The sequence below is a fragment of the Podarcis melisellensis genome (assembly GCF_964234715.1).
Source record: "Podarcis melisellensis genome assembly, chromosome: 5".
Classification (NCBI taxonomy): domain Eukaryota; kingdom Metazoa; phylum Chordata; class Lepidosauria; order Squamata; family Lacertidae; genus Podarcis; species Podarcis melisellensis.
Genome location: NC_138537.1, coordinates 96,150,178 through 96,163,974, shown reverse-complemented (window position 1 = coordinate 96,163,974; position 13,797 = coordinate 96,150,178).

Below are 13,797 nucleotides of genomic sequence, written 5' to 3'. Positions count from 1 at the left end.
CCCATAAACACTGCTCTTCCTGAGTTCTGGGGTGTGCTCAGCCCCCGTCATGGAAAGACAGGCAGGAGCCCTCAAGTCTATTGCCAAAGGGAGCAGATGAGCTCCGTCTTAATTCTTTACCTCTCCCCTTTTCCTGCTTTGGAAAGAATTCTAGGGCATGTTCTAGGTAGTTAGCAAGCCTCTTAGTCCTCACTATCATAGCATACAAAACTGACAAGAGTGTGTGTCAGCATAGAATCATAGAATCACAGAGTTGGAAGAGACCACAAGGGCCATCGAGTCCAACCCCTTGCCAAGCAGGAAACTTGCATGCTCACAACACTTCCGTTGTAAGTGCACAAGTCTTCTAGGCAACTTGCCCGCCATTACTAAACTCCTCACTGAGGAATCTCTGACAAGCTGATGAGGAACGCTGGGTTTCCCGCAATGCAGCTTGAAAACCACTGCACTAGATCCTAACTCAACCCTTGGGCCATGACAGATGTTACAGTTGCCATGGGAATGCTGCTAAAAATGGCCTTCCTGTGGAGAGTGATCTTTCCAGGGACCAGCCAAGAGAAGCAGTTGCTACTTAGAATTGTGTCACAGAATCTCATGCCTTGATGCTCTGCTCACTCTCCTAGGTACCATTAGAAGGAAGAGGGAGATTTGTAAAGCGTGTTCTCCATAACAGAGAGCATGTGTTGTGGTGGGGGCCTGCAGCCTGTTGGCTATTTGCAGTATTGTAGCGCTGCAGAGAGCTTGCTGGGGAGACCATGCATTAAAAAGGGACTCAAAAATAACTTAAACAAGTTATTTGGTTAAAGGCCACGAGCTGTGATTGGGCACAAGTGTGTTGCTGGGGAGTTTGTTATGTTGCAAATTGGTGGGAGGGGTCAGAGGGCTTAAATACAGGGCACACAGCTTGGGGCTTTCTCTTGGGCTGAGTGCACCGGATCACCAGCCCACCCTCCCTGAAAAGGGGGGGGGTTTCAGCTCTCTGACCTTGCTATGCCTGTCATGGGGTCGTCTGCCTTGGGGCAGGGGCCTGGTAGGAATTTTGTCCATTTGGCTGATTGGCTATTGCCATTTGGTTTTTGCCTACTGCGTAGCAAATCGTCACAACTTGTAATGTTGGAGGTTAGGCATTGGTTCAAATTGGTTGGTGGAGGGTAAGTGCCTACCCCTCCAATGGTGGTGCTGCATAGGGAATTCCGTTAAAGGAATCCAGGGGCTTGCCATCCTTTCGTCCTAGTCCCGGGCATCGGACTTGGGCCATGCAAGCCCCCGGGGGCATGAGGGTGAGAAATGAGGGACTGATGCCCAGCTTCTTTTCTCCCCAATATTGTTTTCCCTGACTGGCTTCCGCTGGAATCTGGAAGTCAGTTCTGTCCCTGGGGCAAGGACAGATAGTCGTAACCAATGCCTAAGCAACCACTCACGTGTGTGTATTTAAATAAAGTTGTGGCCAAATTCATGCCAAAAACCTTAAACAAAAATTGATGTGTGTGGTGTGAGTTATTGGGGTGGCTTGGGGACCTCAACGCGCAATGTGCAGGACAGTCGCCACAGGGAGGGTGGTTGAGCGAGGTGTGCAATACAATCTTGGTGCGTATGACAAGCCGTGGATGTGTTTTACTCATCCAGAAAGGATCAGATTCACACATCAGAAGGTGAGTGATGATCACCAGTATGAAACGGAAGTTGATCAGGATCCTATAAAAAGCAGCCTGTCAGCAGAAGAAGGAAATGGAATCTACTTTAAGGCCTGTGGAAATAACTCTTGATTCATTGAATTCAGTGGGTTATGGCAATGCATGGAATTAATTTAACTGTGTTTTGTCAGCAAATCTGTTCCTTCCCAACTCCACATCTAATTGCCCCTCAAAGCGTATGTTCCACTGCATGTGTTCGCTGCTGATCCTTATTTAGCACTTTAAATGAAATAGACAAAATAACTCACTGCGCAGTCAGAAGAGTGTTCTGTTGCCAGGGGAAATAAAGCTCCATTTATCTAGTGAATTGCAGTGCCAGAAAAAGAATGCTACAAATGCCCTGTTATAGTGTTTGGTCATCATTCTTGATCCTCAAAAGACCAGTCTGTGCTACTTTCCATTTGTTCCTTCCGCAGTCTCAACATAACTGCTTGACGCAGCTCATATCTTCTGAGTCTCTGTGCCATATGGAAAGAGAACTGTCAGGAGTTAGCCACTTCACATCGGTGAACAAAAATCAGGAATGTATCCATTGGCTGGCCATGATTACTTAATTCATAAATGCAGTCTTACAAGTAAGCAATGAGATACTGGGCATGGCTGTTCCCTCATCTCCATCACTTCCAATCAAAAAGTTAACACAGCATGAATAGCAGGGCAAAACCCCATCTCCCAGTTGGGTGAAACAGCCAAAGTGGTGCCAAAATGTTCAGCATGCTGGTTTCTTCAATGAAAGGCCACTATTTCAGTCCAGTTAATTAAGGAAGGGTGCCTCCATATAGGAAATGGATTGATTGCCTGTCTCTTGCTATGATTCTGGGATGGATCATTTTATCATGATTGGGCAGGGATGTGTAAGGGAACCTGAATCAGAGCAACTAGTAAGAATGTAACACACTTCATAATAATTAGAAGCCTGTTGGATTGTTTTGTTTTTTAAAAATATATATATTGATAATGTGTCTGGTCTAATAATTGTATTTTGATTGTAAAAGAAAGTTAGGCTAAAATTCTGTACCTGCCTCCAACTCAAGGGGACCTGCTTCTGAATAGATATGTATAGGATTGCATTATTAATTTAAAAATTATCTACATTTTGTTTTAATGCACAAGAGATATTGATGCATTCCTAAAGTGATAAGCAGCTTGCCCAGGGTTGCCTTATTTGTTATAGTTTTATTTTTGCTATAGTTTTATTGTATTTTTAGCTTGCAGATGAGAGCAATAATAAAAAAGGATACAAGTGTGAAGCAAAATCAATAAGTGCCACCAAATTGTTCCTCGGGGAGACTGTAGTCTGTGACAAAATGCTACTTTGAAGCGTTCAAGCCACTTTCCTGCAAGCTCAACACACACACAAGCAAAGAAATCCATACATTTATTCAAGCTCGAAGGTTTATGTTCTTAAGGCTGTGTCTTTTGAAATACATGATTACTGCACAAAAAGAACTCCATTAATGAAGACCCCAAAAGAAATGTTCAGCGCAGTTATACAGAATTGTCCCCCTCCCCATACAAGTTCATTGTTTCCCCATCATTGGCATAGATACTGGTAACAGCCTATGGCCAACGCCTTGGTTCTCTTTTCCAAGATGTGAAACGGCATTCTTCTGGTACTTACGAAGGCGATGGACCCAGCTGAGGCTTGGAAAATACTCTAACGATTGCTGAGGTGGGTGGTGCGCAACTCAAACCTTCTAGAAAGCCATTGTAAACACAGGGTACATTTCAGCATGGCATGAGAGGAAAGGGGCTAATTGCTACCTTTAACTGACTGTTTCAAATGCAGAATTATATCTTTATTGAAAATATATAATTACTGGATATGGAACTGCATATGTATGTGGTGTAAGATCCTCACTTGGAAGCCTCTGAGACCCTAGTTAAGGGGGTCAGTTTCTTCTCTTGACACCCACCCATCAACTCTGGGCTCTTTCCTTCATGGGCAAAGTTGCTGGCCTTAATTTCCCCCAGCTCCCAGATTCAACTTCTTTTATCCTGCTGGACAGAATTTGAAATGATTACAGAATAAGCCGATGCAAAGGAGGAGGACACAGAAACCAGGTGATTCTGGAGTTGATATAAGGGGTGATCACTGGTAATAAACTCAGGGCAGTCTGAAACAGTTTTCTGGTCGGAGGGGGAAGTGGTTGGTCTGATAGCACCAGCAGGCATTGTTTTAGGGTTCATTCACACTCCCACTTGCTCAGCTGCTTCCCCCTGGGGAAACCCATTGTTTAACGCTGAATTGGAGCAAATGTCAATCAGGCAGCGGCGGAGGAACCCTCTCTGGCACGTGGGGCAGGATGCCGAGTGGCGGGGCGAACCACCCGGTGGAGCACACACAATGTCTGTATGGACTGCGCACGTGCGGCATCCCATACGGAGTGTACACGTGTGGCAGCCCGTACGGATGCCCGTGTGAACGACATGTGAAAGTGGCAGCCCGGATGAATGGCATGTGAGAGTGGCAGCCCGTACGGACACCTGTATGGACAGCATGCGAGAGTGGCAGCCCGTACGGATGCCCAGATGGACAGCATGCGAGAGTGGCAGCCTGTACAGATGCCCAGATGGACAGCATGTGAGAGTGGCAGCCCGTATGGATGCCCAGATGGACAGCATGAGAGAGTGGCAGCCCGTACGGATGCCCAGATGGACAGCATGCGAGAGTGGCAGCCCGTACGGATGCCCAGATGGACAGCATGCGAGAGTGGCAGCCCGTACGGATGCCCAGATGGACAGCATGCGAGAGTGGCAGTTCGTACGGATGCCCAGATGGACAGCATGCGAGAATAGCAGCCCGTACCGATGCCCAGATGGACAGCATGTGAGAGTGGCAGCCCATACAGATGCCCATATGGATGGCATGTGAGAGTGGCAGCCTGTACAGATGCTGCGTGAGCAGCACCCATACTAACTGCCCGCGCCCTTGGCTGCTCTACAGCTGGGGGGAGGCAGGGGTCATCTTGTCACCACTGCCCAGAGTGGCACCCGGGGTGGCCGCCCCCTCCGCCCCCCACTTTGTATGCCCCTGCAATCAGGTTGTCTCTAAATTGACATTTGATCCAATTTAGTGTCAAAGATGGGTTTCCAGGGGAGAGCAGGGGGGCAAGGACAAAGACCCTGGGACCCATGCCTAGTACGGCATAAGTAGAATAGTGCTCCAATCTATGGTGCCTAGGCATGGGGCAAAGAGCAGTGTGGATGACCTCTTAGTTAAGCAAACTCAAGTGACCTCTGTTCAAGACCAACAGGAGTGAGAGTCTGTAATGTGTCTATCCTTTAGAAGAAAGGACAGCTGGGAAGGACTGGATTTGCTCACAGCTCCTGTACAAATCAGATTATCAGCAAAACCTATCCTATGCAGGCTACAGCTGAATACATTTGGGAAACATCTGTGCAACGCTTGTGTGAGTGTGTGCTTCTATATCTAGCTCGGGATATGTGTGCAGAAGGTTGTTTCCACATGTGTGTGTCCGTAACCAGATTGGAGCTTGTCGTACTGTATTTTCAGTCAGATTCTACAATCCAGGTTCTACAATACTTGGACTAGAAACAAGATTTGAATGGAGTCTGAATCTCTGAGTGCTTTGGAGAGATCCTGGGCTTGTCCGAGGTGAAACGGGATCTGTACAAGGTACCTCAAATCAAAGCAGGGACCCCCTGAAGTTTTTAACCTTCTCAGATAAGGAAAAAACCAGGGAGGGGGAGTGAGATAGAGCAAAAACCAGGGCAAGGAAAAGGGGGGGAGCAAGAACAACATTGTGATTGACAGGTCAGGCTTGTGATCAGAGGGGGTGATTTTACTCAGACTCTCCAAACCCAGCACTTTGGGGGAGGAAAGTTAATCCCTTTGGGTTAATCCCAGTCAAATATAAAGAAGCCTAGCACACACACACACACACACACACACACACACACACACACAGCTGAACCTGTTTGCCTGTAATTTAACAGGTTTCTTATCTCAGGACACCTGTCTCATGTCTGCGGTTTTGAGGCCAATTTCTCCCAAAGAATCCCAAAGATTCATTTTTTAGCCCTTCCACCCAAAGAAACTGCAAAGGCTACACAGGTGGAGAAACCACTGTGCCTATCATTCTGAAATTTGGCAGGTTTCATTCCCTCAGGAGGGGCTACTATGCTTGCAAATTTCATCCAAGTCTGCCAAAAATAAAAATTATAGACATTTCCTTTTTATTTTTTAAATGAAGATTTAAAAGTGCCCAATGCAACAAAATTCTGGATCTAGTTGTATTTTGAGAGGATTAATCTGCCTTTTAAGGACTACTGTGCTTGCAAATTTCATCCACTTACATCAAATGGGGGGTGGGCAAATGGGGAATGTATTAGGATGCAGCCAGACTGAGGCACCTGAGCCAAATCAGGCAGCACCTGAAGTCCTTCACCTTGAGGCAGGCTGTTTTCTAGAGAATCAAACTGAGGCCCCAGCCAAATATCAAGGTTTCTGCTCTCCATACTGGAAACATGTTACTGCATGCCTTACTTATCTGAAGGAGATGAACACAGTCTATGTAAAGTATAATTGTTTAATTCACACTGAAATGGAGAATGTCTGTGTGTAATGCTGAAAGGGCTTTAACATGGGGAAATTTCACTGGAGTATACGCAGTTTTCTGCAAGCTAACACGTGAGTGTTTAACCTCAGATCAGGTGACAAAGGTTTGCCATTTTGAAGAGAGTTTCCTTTGAGTCTTTTCCCCCCAGGCTCCGTGGAAGTAAGGATGCATAAACAAAGCTCTCTAGGAGCACACAGCCTTAGGCTGTAATGGAATCTCATTTAGAGTTATTTTTCAGGTGCTGAGCCTGTGCTGGACAGCAGAAACTATTGTATGGAATTATTTGCATGATTTTTTTTGTTCTGTTTGGAAGAAAATTCTGCAAGTAAAACTTTAATTAAACCTTTGGGCCTTGGCAATGTTTTATTTCCAGAAGGAGTCAGCTTTTATGCATTCACTTGCTTCAAGCTGAACAATATTACTATCTGCAATGGTCTATTTGAGAGAGAGAGAGAGAGAGAGAGAGAGAGAGAGAGAGAGAGAGAGAGAAAGAAACTGAACCATATTCCTATGTTATAAAGAACGTCAAGGCACAATACTTGTACAAAGGCTGATTAAAATACCATTTGCTATTTGGGAACGGTATAAGGTAAGGGCATCTGCTTCCTTTATATCTTGGGTTCATATTAGTCAGCTCAGGAGGGGTGGTAGTGGAACACACTGTTGTTATAATAAAGCAAAATATATCCACAGCCTAAACATGCAATGTAGATATTATTCTACACCTCCTTTTTGAACAGTGAGATACGTCATGACTGAAAGGACCCCATTATTGTTGATGATTGAAATTTTCAAATACTATATTATGAGTTGGAAGGCTGGAACATGGAGAACTCATACCTAAAGGAGCATGCAATCATTAAAGGGAGAATAAATATAGAAACTCTTAAGGTCATTTCTGGTGAATCATCCTTTTTTCATTTGAAGTGGAAGTTTGAGAGAAAAATTGAAGGGTGTGGAGAGAGGTTTTTTTAAAGGTATTGTCAACCAAATGCTGAATACTTGTGATGCTACTAGCACTATGACATGTTGTGACTTCCTTCCAATAAAAGAGTTAAATCCATCCTGGTGTTGGTGGTGGTCTCTGTTCACTGCATAATTTACACTGCTTACCATAAAATCAAATAATTGTAGAGTTGCAAAGGACCTCTAAGAAGGGATAACTTCTTAGAGCAGATTACCAAACATTCAGAAAGGAGAGACGTGGTAGTCATGGGAGACTTCGACTTCCCCAGTATCTGTTGGAACTCAAACTCTACCAAGAATATAAGGTCTGACAAATTCCTCTATTACCTCACTGGCAATTACAATTCCCATCTTTATAAATGACTTGGATGAAGGAATTGAGGGGAAGCTTATCAAATTTGGAGATGACACCAAACTGGGAGGGGTAGCTAATGCTGCAGAAGACAGAAACAGGATTCAAAGTGACCTTAACAGATTGAAGAATTAGAATCATAGAATCATAGAGTTGGAAGAGACCACAAGGGCCATCGAGTCCAACCCCCTGCCAAGCAGGAAACACCATCAGAGCACTCCTGACATATGGTTGTCAAGCCTCTGCTTAAAGACCTCCAAAGAAGGAGACTCCACCACACTCCTTGGCAGCAAATTCAGGAAGTTCTTCCTAATGTTTAGGTGGAATCTTCTTTCTTGTAGTTTGGATCCATTGCTCCGTGTCCGCTTCTCTGGAGCAGCAGAAAACAACCTTTCTTGGGCCCAAGCTAACAAAATGAATTTCAATTGGGACAAATTTAAGAATGAAAAGCACTTCAGTGGCTCATAGAAGCTTTCCTCAAAGGAGAAGAGAACTTTAAAAGCCCTGGAATTCTTCTCCTGCTCTGATGAGAATCCAAACTGGAAAAGAATCACCGGCTTCCCTGATGGACAAGTCCTTTGCATGTGGCACAGAGAGACACCTCTCTTATCAAGCAAAGCCTGGGGTGGCGAGGGATCATGGGCATTTTGGTAGCCCAAGATCCACATGCTAAAAGAGTTGCCTCCACACTGGATCACTGACATCTAAAGCTCTTAATCCTGAAGTGGCCGGGCGTGTATGGGGACGGGGAGCCAGAACCACTGGTAGTTGGGTAGAAGAGGAGGAATTCCTTCTTCTGCACAAATATTTTTTTTCTTCAAATTTTTTTTATTGGTTTTCACAACATTATAAACAAACAAACACATAAGACAAACAAGCATAAATCATAAGCTTATTGAAAATTACACTTATCAACATTGTCAAGTGACTTCCTCGCTTCCCCTTGGTTGAATTTTATATCCTTTTAACGGTTTTCCAAATCACAGTTCTTGTAAAATTTAACTTAAACATTAACATTCTTAGATCTTCACATTATGAAATTAAACATATTAATTCGACACTTAACATAAATAAAATCCTAAGCCAATTAAATGTCTGCAAGCTGTTTTCAGTTAATTTAACTTAACATATTTAACAAAGTAATCATTAAATTTAATCCACTCTTTAATCTACTCCTCCTTCTGATCGTGGACTCTTCCGGTTAGGTCGGCTAGCTCCGAAAAATCCATCATCTTCATCTGCCATTCTTCTATCGTTGGTAATTCTTGGGTTTTCCACTTTTTAGCTAACAGAATACGCGCAGCAGTTGTGGCATACAAAAATAATTTAACATCTTTCTTGGGCAATTCCAAACCTGTTATTCCAAGAAGAAAGGCCTCTGGTTTCTTTATAAATGTATATTTCAACATTTTTTTCAGTTCATTATAAATCTTTTCCCAGAAGTCTTTCACCTTGGGACAGGTCCACCACATATGATAAAAGGTTCCATCTTTTTCTTTACATTTCCAACATAGATTATCACAGTTATGATATATCTTTGTCTTTCTCCACAAATATTAAAGGTGCAGAAGTCCTGCATAATAGGCTTCTCTTGTTACACCATGCAGCTGATGGAGGAAGCTGGGTTTCCCTATGGACATCTATTAAGTTGAGAAACATTTTCCCAGCTCTTAACTCATGGCTGTGGACCTGCAGCCTTCTCTCACTTTCTGACTCAGCAGCAGCTCTCCAGTTACCACCTAGGAAAAGGTGAGCCGAAATATGTGGTGCATGACTCAGACTTTTTATTATTGTCGTCACTCCTATGGGACACTTCTGGCTGCCCCTTCTTTTATTACCTATTGTGACGTTACTAGCTCCATTATTTGCACAGTCATTCAAATTTCGCAGCCAGCTCATTCTCATCTGAGTGTGGTTGTCTTTAAGTGCCAGATTCTGATACTGAGTTGCTTAAGAAATAAATATCTTCCAGTCAAACGCAGCAAAAACTGGATGGCTTCTCTCTTCTACCCTTTTGCTGTAAAATCTCTCTCTCTCTAGCATTCCCCCCCTTTATTAATAGTCTTACAATACACTACATAAATATATGATTATATACAATACATTACATAAACCAGGCCTTCTACCTGGTTCCCTGTAACTTGGCTTCTCGCAGTGAGGGAACCACCAGAAGGCCCTTGGCACTGGACCTCAGTGTCCAGGCAGAACGATGGAGGTGGAGACGCTCTTTCAGATATACTGGACCGAGGCCGTTTAGGGCTTTAAAGGTCAAGCACCAACACTTTGAATTGTGCTTGGAAACGTACTGGGAGCCAATGTAGGTCTTTCAAGACCGGTGTTATGTGGTCCCGGTGGCCACTGCCAGTCACCAGTCTAGCTGCCGCATTCTGGATTAGTTGTAGTTTCCGGGTCACCTTCAAAGGTGGCCCCACATAAAGCGCATTGCAGTAGTCCAAGCAAGAGATAACCAGAGCATGCACCACTCTGGCGAGACAGTCCGCGGGCAGGTAGTGTCTCAGCCTATCAGCTGCCATTTTATTATCCCATAATGCAATGCTAGGGAGCATCCCATTGGCAGTGCTGGAGAACTCGCCCAGGGGGGTGCAGCCATGAGCAAGGGGGATTAAGCACCAGCTCAGGTAGATCCAGCTGAGGCCCTTGGCTGCTGGAGTGCTCAACTGCCTTAAATGGGCATGGATGCTGGGACTACCAGCTGAGGACCTCCTCTGAGCCTTTTGGGACATGGCATCCTGATTATGGGACACCCAGCCAAACTCCCTCAGCCATACTCGGGACCAAGGGCCTTCTCGGTAGTGGAGCCCTCCCTGTGGAACTCCCTCCCACCAGATTTCAAAGAGAACAACAACTACAAGACTTTTAGAAGACATCTGAAGGCAGCCCTGTTTAGGGAAGCTTTTAATGTTTGATATATTATAGTATTTTAATATTTTTTTGGAAGCCGCCCAGACTGGCCGGGGAAGCCCAGCCAGATGGGCGGTGTATAAATAATAAAATTATTATTATTATTATTGGAGCTGAAGTCTAGGAACATGAAGGGTGGGCCGGGATGCCCACACTCTGCTGTACAGGATGTTCCTTGAGTGCCATAAATGTCAGGGAGCAGTTGGTATCAAATGTGTCTGTCTCTTTGGACTCTCAAGGGAGGAAACTGCGGAAGATACTGGGCCAGGCTGTCCAGGAGGACAAGGAGGAGAAGGAAAGCAAACGTGGCATCGTCCACATAATGTGTGATTTGTAACTCCTGGTATTTTCTCTTGTTGTCAGTTATTATTGTTGTAATGATATTCTCCTACAGAGGCTCTGCAATATCTTTTAGTTTAATGTTCTCATTTTGCTGATCTGCCATCTCCATATTAGGGTTATTACAGAAAAATGTGGCATGCCTTTTTTAAAAAATAAGTTTAAAATACTGCAGTTTTCAGGAAGAATCTTTACTGGTAAAAGGCTCTCATTCCGCCCCAGGAAGGATGTATTAGAAAAGCACTCTCTCTTTTACTCGAGTTACGGTTAATTATTATAGCAGATCCATGCAAAGTGCTGTTTATAACAGCATCCTATAATTTGCAGGTCCAGCTCTCACAGAAAGCAAAAGGTCATTTCATTTATTTCTGCATGTTGACTCTTCCACGTGGGGAAAAGGAAAGGAAATAAGCACAATTTGCCATTTGGCCAACGCACATGAATGGTCCGTGCTGTGCTGACTTGCCCGAGGCTGCAATCCTATGCCCAATTACCTGGGGGTAAGCCACATGAGTGAACTGAGAGTGAAGTGAGAGCTGGACCATAAAGAAGGCTGATCGCTGAATAATTGATGCTTTTGAATTATGGTGCTGGAGGAGACTCTTGAGAGTCCCATGGACTGCAAGAGGATCAAACCTATCCATTCTGAAGGAAATCAGCCCTGAGTGCTCACTGGAAGGACAGATTATGAAGCTAAGGCTCCAATACTTTGGCCACCTCATGAGAAGACTCCCTGGAAAAGACCCAGATGTTGGGAAAGATGGAGGGCACAAGGAGAAGGGGACGACAGAGATGGTTGGACAGTGTTCTCGAAGCTACTAGCATGAGTTTGACCAAACTGCGGGAGGCATGGAGAGGCATGGGGTCACAAAGAAGTGGACACGACTAAACGACTAAACAACAACAAGAAGCCACATGAAACTCAATGAAAAGGCTGGGGAAGCATGTAGAGGATCACAGGGAAACTTAAATCGCATCCATGCCTTACTTGTGTGGAGTGTGTTATTTGGAAATAGGGCTTTTAGCTTCACTCCTAATGTTGCATTGTTCACTGTTGTCTGGAGTGACAAGCCCAAGGGCTGAGCTCCTGCTTGTGTGTATGAGCCCCCCCTGGTTAGGGTGCACACGCCCCAGTTGCATGGAGCCACCTTGGCATGTGAGTAGTTTGTTCTTTAAGGTCCGTATAGTTAAAGCTATGGTTTTCCCAGTAGTGATGTATGGAAGTGAGAGCTGGACCATAAAGTAGGTTGATTGCCGAAGAATTCATGCTTTTGAATTATGCTGCTGGAGGAGACTCTTGAGAGTCCCATGGACTGCAAGAAGATCAAATGTATTCATTCTTAAAGTAATCAGCCCTGAGTGCTCACTGGAAGGACGGATCCTGAAGCTGAGGCTCCAGTACTTTGGCCACCTCATGAGAAGAGAAGACTCACTGGAAAAGACCCTGATGGAGGGCACAAGGAGAAGGGGACGACAGAGGACGAGATGGTTGGACAGTGTTCTCGAGTTTGTGCTTTGCGCTTTCTCTTCGAACGTGCAGCTGCCTAGGGAATGAGTCACAATATTCAGGGTGTTCCTTAAAATATAGGTCTGCTTCAAGTAAACATGGTGATCCCCTACATGAGAGTAACACATGGAGAGGGCTTTCCTTTAACAGCAAATGTCTATATTTTTAAATTCCCTATATGTACACAAGAACAACCCACCCATTAGCTGCACTTTGCACTGCTGCCAACATGGATCTGACGCAAAGCAATCTTGTGGCATGTGAACCAAAATGCAGCCAATTATTGAAATTTGCACTACTCTGAATTTTCCAGCGCAGTTTTCCAACCAAGAATCTGTGCAGAACTGCACATATCAGTGAAAATAACATAAAAATGCACGGTGTTTGAGGCACCTTTTTTTTGCGGGGGGAGGGGGGTTTAAAAAGAGAGAAACTGAAATATGCAAATGTGTCCATCTCTAATTTTCATTTAACTAATGGAGGCTGAAACTCAAATAACTTATTGAATTGCAACTTCAGAATAAAAAGGAGCCTTATGGTTTTCACAGGGCTTTACACATTGGGATAGGGGACTGATATCATTTGCTGTCCCATTCATACTGCGGAGGGTGTGTTTGTCTGTATATGGAATCATCATGGATCTGGAGCTGAAATACTGGTATTAAATAGCTATTAGTTTCTTGCGTTTGATGCATCATAAACCTGTCTGTTGTTGCATTGCCACTAGTGCACAGGTAAATTACTTTCTGGGTTGCGGTGACAGAGGGGGAAAATCACTTCTGAGTGCTAATAGATAAATAAAATCAGCTAAAATGGGAGAAACGCAGTTCCATCCTCACCAACAATTTGTCACAGGGTCTACCCCCCGGCACATCTAAAATCTCAAAGAAAATGGCAATTTGAACTGAAATAGATTCAGAAGGCTGACAGGAATTACAAATATCCTGCCTGGTTACAAATGTGGAAAGCTCACTTTCAACAGCTGTTATCTGGACAGTGCAGCTTTCAAAACCATCTCTAATGTTTTGAACCTTGAGACATAAGGAGGTAGACATATCTCTGACTTCATTGCTGAAGGTAAAATTAGACGAGAAAAGGACTTGGGTTTCAAATAAGAAAATATATATGGTTCAATGGGATCCACATATGATTAGTTCTACTGCTATGTCAATTAAGCTGGAATGCAATCTGCGCACCATTTCAAAAAATGAATGTTTGACGCACATAGTCAACCAATTAAATGGGACTGGAAATATATTTCTGTCCCTTGAAATCTATGCCAGGTGACAGATATAATTGCTACAAAAAAAAATTGCAGTTTGGAACCCAAGGATGACACACACAATTCTGCAGTCCAGAGTCAATGATATCTGTATTAGCAAAGTCACTTAAATAACACAGGACTCCAGAGATAAAAGTCCTGATAACACTTTA